The 10,062-nt window shown below is 45.6% G+C and overlaps 1 protein-coding gene across 6 annotated transcripts in view; it reads left to right on the top strand.

The window, feature by feature from the left end:
- Positions 1-267: 267 nt before the first annotated feature.
- Positions 268-10,062, top strand: part of Boc (BOC cell adhesion associated, oncogene regulated) — a 77,855-nt gene continuing 68,060 nt past the window's right edge. For 2 of the 6 annotated variants that reach the window (XM_046425250.2, XM_046425246.2), the window contains exons 1-2: positions 271-722; positions 4,833-4,924. The gene's annotated coding sequence lies outside the window, so the exon portion shown is untranslated. Of the gene's footprint in view, positions 723-4,264; positions 4,550-4,832; positions 4,925-10,062 lie in introns of all 6 variants that reach the window. The other 4 variants (XM_058572874.1, XM_058572877.1, XM_046425247.2 and 1 more) reach the window with 4 other exon arrangements.

Genomic DNA, 10,062 nt, shown 5'->3' with positions numbered 1-10,062 from the left:
TAAAGAGGGTCAAGAGAGCCCCTGGAGCACAGGGCATTGCTTTTTGCATGGGAAAGAAAAAGAAGCTAGAAATGAGCGCGGGTCCAACGAACAACGGAAAGTGGGTGTTGGGGGGGGGGAGAAATGGAGTTTGGGGGACTGTGTGGATTTTTTTTCCCCCAGCTTCCTTTCCAAGACTTTTTCTTTGCTTCGTTTCGCTCCTCCCCCTCCTCCCCGCCTCCTCTGCTCCCCCCTCCCCTCCTCCCGCGGTAATGGGAGGCTCCTAGGCAGGAGAAGCAAAAGAAGGAATTGTTTGCGAGTTCAGTCATCCAAAAAAGCTTCTTCCATATGGAGGGATCGGGTGCGCTGGGCGCGGCGTCCCCTGCCTCGTCCTCCTGCTGCTGCCGCCTCCACCGCGGCCCCGGCTTCCTGCAGCAGGGACCCTGATCCCCGGCTAGCTAGTGTCAGCCGCCGCGTACGCACCGCACAGACACACAGACAGACACACACACACACGTCGCACACACCCTCAGCCACACGCGCTTCCCTCCCCGGCCGGCAGCTTCTCGGTCCGAGGCTCCTTTGTTGCTCCGGCTGCAGCCGCTCTCCCGTGTTGTGTGTCCCCGGGTGTCACAGTGCGTGTTGTGTGTCTGTGCAGCGCGGCGCTGTGTGGCTCTCTCCGCGCCCACCACGCTGACACCGGGGCTTCGGCTCACCCTTCCCAGGCTGCGGCTGCACCAGAGGTGAGTCACGTCTCTGAAGTTTGTTTTCTTTTCATAAAAAGTTGTATCTGTTTGTTAGTTTGGGGAGAGGAGGGGGCGGGAGGCTGCCGCAGGCCGGCGGACGCTCAGCGAGCGCGGGCGAGTGGCTGCGGTGGATGCGCGGCGGTTGGCGCCGGGTCTGAGCGCTCGGCTGCCGGCTAGGGTTGGGGCTGGGGACTGGCTGGCCGGGCGCGCCAGGAGCAGGACCCACAAGCTGGGCCCGGAGGGCAGCCGGGGCCAGGACGCCGCGCCGGGTTCCCGGGCCGGTGCTTTCAGGTTCCTTGGCCGGGTCGTGGTTCCCGGAAGCTTCTCGGGTAAAAGGAGGGCCCAGACCGCCTCCCAGACTTGCCCCGAAGGCTGACACCGGCGTCCTGGGTCCCCGGCCGGGCCGTGGGGGAGAATCCCACACGGTGTCAGCAGATGCACAGAACCATTCAATGCGCGCTTGGACTCCGGGGACGAGGTTATCACCCTTGACATTTTAAAGGAAAATACTAAAATGATGGACTGAGCGAACCCAAACAGCCTCAGAAAAGATCCCCTAACAGGAGAAGTAGAAGGGGAGAGGCTAAAGTAGTGTCCAGAAGTGTCTGTGAGACTGAGGCATTTGTAAGAGAGAGAGAGAGAGAGAGAGAGAGAGAGAGAGTCCGCGCGCGCCTGTGTGAGTGTGTGTGTGTGTGTGTGTGTTGGCGCCCGCAGGGTACTCCTGGGGTTGTACTCTTCGGGTTTTTGTTTATGTAACTTCGAGAAGGTGGGGGCATGAATCTCTAGGACAAGTGGGAAAGAGCTGAGAGGAGGGCCAGGAACCCAGGAAGAATCTTCTGCTGGATTCTTGAAGGGCCTGCTTGACTTTCAGATACTCAGTTTAGTTTGCTTTTCCAGGCAATAGAAGAACTTTTGAGAGGTGCGAGTCAGGCAGACCTGGAAGGATTAGAGATGTCTTAGAGATGGTTTTGTTTAGTTGTGTTTTGGGGTGGCAGAGGCAGAGTCCCTTGAAAGTTGTGTTCCTCCAGAGATGTGGCAGTTAGAGCTAAGAATACCCAAACCACACACCAGCAATCCCAAACAGGCACTTTCTGGGTGTGGTGGGTGTTCTGCAGCTCCCCCCATCTCTTCCCTGCAAACTCAAATGGGTTCACATAAGTTTTTGACTCAGAGTTACCTCTCTGAGTAGACTAAGTGAAAAGTATATTTGGCTGCAGGCCCCTGTCCCACCTCCAAATGCCCTGTACCCAGCCCACATTTGTCACTTAGCTCTTTTTGCCCAGAACTCTGCAAGCATAGACCCTTAAATGAACGTGGTTTTAAAAATTCTTGAATGTGTAAACATTTCTAATTTATGCCACTACTGGGTTCTGAACAGGCAGCACCACTCTGTGATGGTTTTTTTTAGCCCTTTGGTTACAGCTAATAAATCTATCTCCATGTTCTCAAGGGCAACATGGAAAATACTAATGCACAGTCTTGTTGGACCCAGGTGGGGGCTGGGACACCCATACATCTGGATGACCTGTTTTCTGAACTTAAAGTGAATCTGAGGCAAGAGGTTGGCCATTTTGAGGTGTGTAACAGGTTTCCCAGGGACATTTCTGAGGTCTTATAATTGGCACTTTTTAATGGCCTCATAATTGAGACCCAGAAGGTTCCCATGGTACTCTTGAAGCACCTTGGGGTCAGTTAGGACAGAGGCGGGTAGAAACAGCAGTAGGGTTAAGATTTTCCTTCCAGATGAGTTTTTGGAATAAGTTTATACAAAAAAATGAAAGAAGCCAGAATTCCCTCCTTAGTCCTCTTTGCTGACACCATCCTCCCTCATGGAAATATATTACTCAGAATTTGGCCCTCAGGAGGCCAGAAGCAGTACAGACGTCCCCTTTTATTCTCTTTCAAGGTTTCTCAGCAGAGCAACATTGCAGGAGAAGTTCACTCAAGAGATATTGCCCAAGCTTCTGGGAGCTGGCTTTACTTGGGAGGGTTAATTGGTAGAGGCTAGTATAATAGGTCCTTTGACAGCAAATGAGGAGACGGGTGTGAGGGGGGAAAAACCTGCTTAGGTGCTAATTATCAGTCAATCACGATAAGGAGTATGATTTATGTTTCTTTCCATACTCCAGTGCCATCCTCCAAATGGACCCAGATATTTTACTTTTTTTGAAGTACTTTGTCAAGTACTTGGGATCCCCTCTCTCTTCAACAACTCTGTTTGTGGTTTCCATAGCCTAAGGATGAATAGGAGATTTTACTCATGAAATAATTCAGTTGACTTCCCCAAAGACCCCTGGGGTTTAAGAAAGGAGGGCAAGAAGTGAGCCTGATGATCAGTGTTCCAAGGGCCCTAGGGGGTCTAGGTTCAAATTTCAGCTGTCACTGACATGCTTAATGAATTAAAGGTTTCTCTCTCTGCCTTTCAAAACTTAACTGAAGACCCATGTGTGCTGGATAATTTCTGTCCAGTACTTTGTGACCCCTGAATAAAGAAGTATTAACCTGGCTCCAAAAGATATTATACACTGCAGTTTGCTTTCTTCCCTCCAAACTTTAAACCTCCTTGCAATCTGGGACTAGAATGGAAATTGGGGAGGGAGAGGAAAGATAGTGATTTTCCCATTTAAAAAAATTTATCTACTTTAACATAAGTAATTTCTTGTTACCTCCATACTTCAGTTTAACAAATATTTATCGTGCATCAGACACCCAATTGGGAGCTTCCTTGTCCTAACAAAGTAAGTTTTCTTAATCAAAGAGTGATTACCCTCAAATTTTATTCATTGCACAAACATCTACTACTAATTATAAAAGTGTTTTTAAAGTTATTCACAGTTATGTACAGGCTGGGGCTGTAGCTTTGTTCAAGCACTTGCCTAGCATGCACAAGGCCCTAGGTTCAATCTCCTGCAACACACACACACACACACACACACACACACACACACAGCTACCCACAATCCCCCCATGCTATAGCATGACTTGTTTTTGTTCATCCATGTGCATATATACCTTCTATATAGTTATGATAAAAAGTAGATTCTTGTCATCAGACAGCCCTAAAATATCTACATTTGAACCAAAGACTCACAGAGAACACATATATTCAACTAATTTGCTTTTGGTGGGAATGAGCCAAATCCTAAGTATGCTCCCACAGGAACTTCAACTTGCAATATTTTCATAACTTATGAGCCTGAATCAAGTATTTGGGATTGAAGAATGGTATGGGAGAGGATGTTTAGTTTTAATCTAGAAGTCTATGTTTACCATAAACCTTCCTAAAGAAGATTTTTGCCACCTTGGAGCCTTCGGGTTGGTCATGGATAGAGAAGGGGAGGTAGAATGTAGGAAAGAGGTTTAGAGGATCCCTCTGAAGCCCAAGCTCTGCCTCTGACCTCTGTTTACACCACCTCAAATCAAAACATTAATCTGTTCCAACATCTCTGCTGCTGCAGAGTTAAGACTCCTTCCCCAACCTGGCACAATCTTTTCTGTTCTTCCTTTTGTAATTCCACCATCTGTACCATCTTTTCCAGATCTGCTTCCACTCTGCTTATTGATGCCCTTGACAGTTGCTGCTGACACGTGGTTGGGCTCCCACTGTCCACCTAACATCACTCCACTATTCTTCTCCATCAGTCCCACAATCAAGTCACTACTCAGCTTTAAAATCCAAATTTCTCAACCTGTTATATGAGACTCCATCCTCCTTCATGATAATTCTCCCTCAGTAGGAGCCTGCTGCCCAGCACCATAAATCCTTCCACACAAGCCTACTTATGTATGAGGCCTGTTTATAATGTGTTTTGAAGAAATATTTGGTGAGTGTTGATGAAAATACACTATTGGATGAAAAGTTCATGGTTTTGTAAAATGTAGTATTGTTCTTAATCCACTATTTTCACTTTTAGCAAGGAGCCAGGTAACTGGATATTGATGGAGGCCTGTGATCTTAGAAGAATTGCTTTTCCTCTGTTTTCTTATTCATAAAAGGGGTTAATGTGGAATTACTATGGTTTATAGCAATGCACCTTACAAAAAGCAAATACTTCAGAACTGTTTATTTTATTGTTCAAAAGATGAAACAATTCTCTTTTTCCTCAGTCCTGTTTCAGGCTTCCTGGAACCCATGACCCTTGAAGTTTTGTCAACATTCACGCCATCTGAGGGTAGCAGCAAAGGAGTAGAAGAAGTAGGTGAGGTTTTCTGCTCACAGTCTGGAATCTCTATCCTATTAGATCAACTATTTTTTTCCCTTGTTTTGTGTTATCACTTGAAGATTGTGTTTCTCATCCTTTAATATTGGAAAAATCCAGCTTTGAGTGGAATCTGAACTAACCTTCAGGTTGGTTCTAGTGGCTAGTACACTCTTAGTCGAAGCCTATGTTGGCTCCATGAACCCCCCCTTGCCCTGAGGCAAACTGTCAGCCTTGTTGGATACAAACCACTAACTGTGAGATTCAGGATCTAAGCTCACTGTGGAAAAGTCCTGCTCAGGTCTGGGTGAGGAAAGCCAAGTGTTTACGTCTCCGTCAGTGGTCTTACAGCAAATGCCTTGTGGTCTCATGTACTGGGCATTGTTTATCTCACAAAAACCAGAGGGATTCCATTTCTTTGCGTCTTCTGAAATGAAACCAGGAAATAATTTCTCTTTTCCTAATGGTAAATTTGGCCTTATTTTCAAAGAAGGCCTTTGATGTTTGGGACAGGATTATTGGGCAATACGAGGAAATCATAGCAGAAAGACTATAGTCAGTAATATGTAGTCAACTTAATTTGGTTGCCAGAGAAAATGTTGAGAAAGTCTCAACTGGTTCTCCTGGTGAGTAACAGGAAAATGCCAATGTGGACGGGGTAAGTAGCGTTGAAGAAAAACAACCCAAAAGGAGCTGAGCAGTGGAAAGTAGGGCAAAGGCATGTTATTCTTTGCCAAAATGAGTTTGGACAACGAGGGTGATGAAGTGTGTATAGGTTGGAGCCTTCATTCTTTCAACAGGCTTTTATTGAGTACCTGCTATGTGCCTGGCATCATGGCTTAGACTGGCAGGAATCAATACCAGAGCCCACGGGCATCCAGAATTCCATTGCTCATGGGAAGTGAAATGCAAATTCTAGTGTTACGATGATACTAACAGTGGGTCAGTTAAGAAAGACTTTTTGAGGGAGGGGAGAGAATACCTCAGGAAATGTTAAAATTAGAGACAGACAGGTAGTACCGAATGTTTTTTTTACTCTGCTTGTATGAATTGTTCATTGTTTTGTTCCAGCAAATTCATTTTTCCTTGGTGGATGATAGGTTTAAGTATGGTAGACACAGGAGATTTCAAAGTCATGTCTTTGTTGTTACTTGTTTAATTTTAGGAAATTTAAGACTTAAAATTTCTGCATCAAATACAGAATCTCAGAAATCTGGGTTTTGGCCATGTTTCCCAAATCAGTTACTGAGTAGTTTTCAGGAGGAAAAGAAAAAAATTAGTGATTTTCCTTTCTTTCTCATTTATATCAGATTTTAACTGAGAATCTTAGAAACACATGTATGAATTCATCCTTTTACCTTTGAATTCCATTGGCCCCATTAGATTTGCTTGACTCTGACATTATTCCCAGAGTAGCAGGTGAGGGGAAATTTATTTTACAGGTATAAAAATCACTGGGCTTTTCATTTGCTCAAAAACCTCCTGGGATGCTGAGAGGTGAATATCACAAGAGCTGGGAGCCCCAGGTAGGGGAGGAAAGTATGTGGACTTACCTGGCCTCAGAGGCCCCCATCCAGCCTGGGCTGCAACTTTACTCTCAAAGAAAACCTCCCCCACCTTCCCTGGTTCTGCCAATATTTTTCCAGATTAGTCAAAGCCAAGTGCCTTTACTAGTCTTTACTTACCTAACATTACAATCCCAGTAGGTTTATTAGGTATGGGTCATAGTTAATTGGAGAGGAAAATTGGGGGGTTCTGGGTTTACTGGTTTTCTATGAAAGCAGAAACTGCTCTTAATTATTTCACAGATCATCTCTCCCACTTCTCTGTCTCTCTGTTTTCTGCCTCATGACTATCACACTATAGTGGAGTTACTGTAGCTTTTCCTTCTTAGATAGTTGTGCCCAAGTCAGGGGGATTTGTTAATGCTGGCAGTCAGCAAAATATCTTCTTTTGCAAGTGAGATCACATAAAGGCGGAGATGTTTACTCCTGTATTTATGAATGAATTTTTGCTAGTGAACAAATTGTATAAAAACCTGCCAAGTTATAGACAAGAGTTAGATTCTCTGGATCATTCAATGTACAGGACTCTGAAATAATCACCTGCACCCCTTCCTTGAGTCCTTTGGTGGTCTGCCATCTGTGAAGGCTCTGAGTCAGTTCCAGGGGACAGGCCCCAGTCAGGTGCTTTCCATTCTGTAGGCTTCTGTAGCAGAGGTGGAGGCTGCTGCAGGGCGGCTGGCTTTAGCCGGTCTGGACTATGGCAATTTGCCAGCAAGTTTCAGTGGGTGGTCTTTGACAATGAAAGAAGAGGGTGGGGGCGGGGGAACTTAGCTCTCCTCCCCAAAGGGGAACAACAAGGTGGCTTTCTATAGGTGGGTTTCACATTGGCGACCAATCCCCTTGTCACTGACACACCATAGTGTCTTGAGTGTGGGTGAAAAGAACTGAACAGGTTGCCTGAAGTGGTCACTGTGATGGATGGAGTTAATTTTTGTTCCCCCAATTTTACAAATGAAGCCTTGTGTTTAGGTGGCGAGCCTTCCCTCCAAGGGGGCGAGTATGCAGGTACCTTTCCTTATGATTACTGAGGAAGGAACAATGATGATTCTCACTTGCCAGACAGAAAAGCAAAGCTCTTAGTGCAGCTTCTCACCCCACAGATCAGGGAGATCAGCCGTGGACCAGCAGCACAGGCCCAGGCATGCTAATTTCAGTTGCAAGTAGGCAGCACTGCCTGCCTCCACTTCCTCCCAGTGATGGGGAGATTGATAGCAGCCATCTAGTGTATACCTACTGGGTGCCAGGCCCTGTGCTAAGAATTACTGGCATTATCCCTTTGATCACCCAGTGGTCCTGTGAAGCTGGGCATTATTATCCTATTCTTCAGATAAGAAGCTAAAGCTTAAATAATTGTACTGACTTGCTCTGGTCTCACAACTGGAAGTGGCAAAGCCAAGATTTCATTGCAGATCTGCTGACTGCCAAACTTAATGTGTGTGTGGAGGGGGCACCCAGATAAGTTCTCTTCCCAAAGCAGACTCCCTTCAGTTTGGGAAAACTTTCTTTTGCAGCTAACTACACGTAAGGGGCATGTGGGGACCTTTATGAGACTTGCCGTAAACCACATGAATATAGAACTGGGACCACAAGTGGAAGGTGTTGAATGGCTCAGAAGCAGCAGCACCAGGGAAGCCAGGCTTTGTGGTCCAGCTGTGTCAGACTTTGCAGGCCGTGGTGAAAGCCACCTCCATCTTGGGTTTCATTTCTGAACTTGTCTCTTGATATTTTTTTTCTCCTCCTCCGGGACATTGTCTGAATCAACTGTCCCAAATCTCTGCTCCTGCTATAGCTGCCAGATGAATCCATCTGTGCCTAGGCTTTCTGCAAGTCTGATCAAGCAGGTCCTCCGTGCTTACAATGAGCTGAGGGGGAGAAGGTGTTTGGCCCAGCAGATACTTTTACTGGTCAGGAAAAGTGGCAGCTTGTACAGAAAAATACCCTGGGGAAGGAAGTAGCAGCTTTGACAGACAGGTAACTGACAGGAGATGCTGCCTTCCAGGCAAATACTCACAGGGCAGCCAGCAGAAAGAATTCGACAGGCAGGTACCTGCAGAAGAGCAAAGCACCCCACTCCCTGCTGGCTTAGGAGGGTGGTGAGGTTTGGCAGCGGAGGACATGTAGTTACCCTTGTTCCTTGTTTTTCTTTAGCAAACACGGGAAACTTGAAGCCAAGATGCTCTGGGTATGGGAAGACACAGGTTTAAAATATAATGATGTGACTAGGGTAATGAGGAGATAGTCAGAGAAACTGTGCCTTTCATCCCCTCTCATTTCAAGCTGTCTTTTTTAAAATTATTTTTTTATTTATATGTGACAGCAGAATGCATTACAATTCTTATTACACATATAGAGCACAATTTTTCATATCTCTGGTTGTATACAAAGTAGAGTCACACCAATTCGTGTCTTCATATATGCACTTTGGATAATAATGTCCATCACATTCCACCATTATTTTTAACCCCATGCCCCTTCCCTTCCCCTCCCACCCCTCTTCCCTATCTAGAGTTCATCTATTCCTCCCATGCTCCCCCTCCCTACCCCACTATGAATCAGCCTCCTTATATCAGAGAAAACATTCAGCATTTGGTTTTTTTGGGGATTGGCCAACTTCATTTGGCATTATCTTCTCCAACTCCAACTATTTACCTGCAAATGCCATGATTTTATTCTCTTTTAATGCTGAGTAATATTCCATTGTGTATATATGCCACATTTTTTTAATTCATTCATCTATTGAAGAACATCTATCTAGGTTGGTTCCACAGTTTAGCTATTGTGAATTGTGCTGCTATAAACATTGATGTGGCTGTGTCCCTGTAGTATGATGTTTTTAAGCCCTTTGGGTAACTCCAGAATGGCAGCTATTAAGAATACAAACAACAGTAAGTGTTGGCGAGGCCGTGGGGGAAAAGGTACACTCATACATTGCTGGTGGGACTGCAAATTGGTGTAGCCAATATGGAAAGCAGTATGGAGATTTCTTTGAAAATTGGGAATGGAACCACCACTTGACCCAACTGTCCCTCTCTTCAGTCTGTACTCATGCTGTCTTTTAAAGGGCCATGAGGATGCTGTGACATGGCCTGAGGGAACACTTTTGATTGAAAATTTCTTACTCACCTCAAAAGCCTCAGGTGCCTGGCATCTGTACTCACCCACTCTAAAGAGATAAGAAATTCTAGGGAACCATGGAGAAGTCAGTTTGGACCCAGGAATGCAGTCAACTCTGTGGTGTGTTTTTGTTTTCTAAGTGTAGGAACCTGAATCAGATTCTCTTTGGTCATAGTGTCAGAAACCACCCCGGATCCCTCCAGATCAGCTTTCTTTTCCTCACTAGTGGGAAAAGACAACTTAGAGTCTCAGGGTCTGGAAGAAGTTGGGAAGGAAAATAACTTCTGGCAACTGGATTTAGGGTAACATCCTTCCTTGAGAGAGGAAGATACAGAAGGAGTCCAGAGCGTTTCTAGGAGGTCCTATCTGAGAGGACAGAAGTCTGGAGTGCATCTTGTGAGAAGGCAGGTGAAGTGCTAGGAAAGAAAGTTTTCAGGAGACAAGCATGTTTCTGGAATC

The sequence above is a fragment of the Marmota monax genome, unplaced genomic scaffold, assembly GCF_021218885.2.
Source record: "Marmota monax isolate L192 unplaced genomic scaffold, Marmota_monax_Labrador192_F-V1.1 WCK01_AAM20220418_F8-fsc00119, whole genome shotgun sequence".
In the NCBI taxonomy this organism is placed as follows: Eukaryota; Metazoa; Chordata; class Mammalia; order Rodentia; family Sciuridae; genus Marmota; species Marmota monax.
This window is presented reverse-complemented; position numbering and strand designations above follow the sequence as displayed.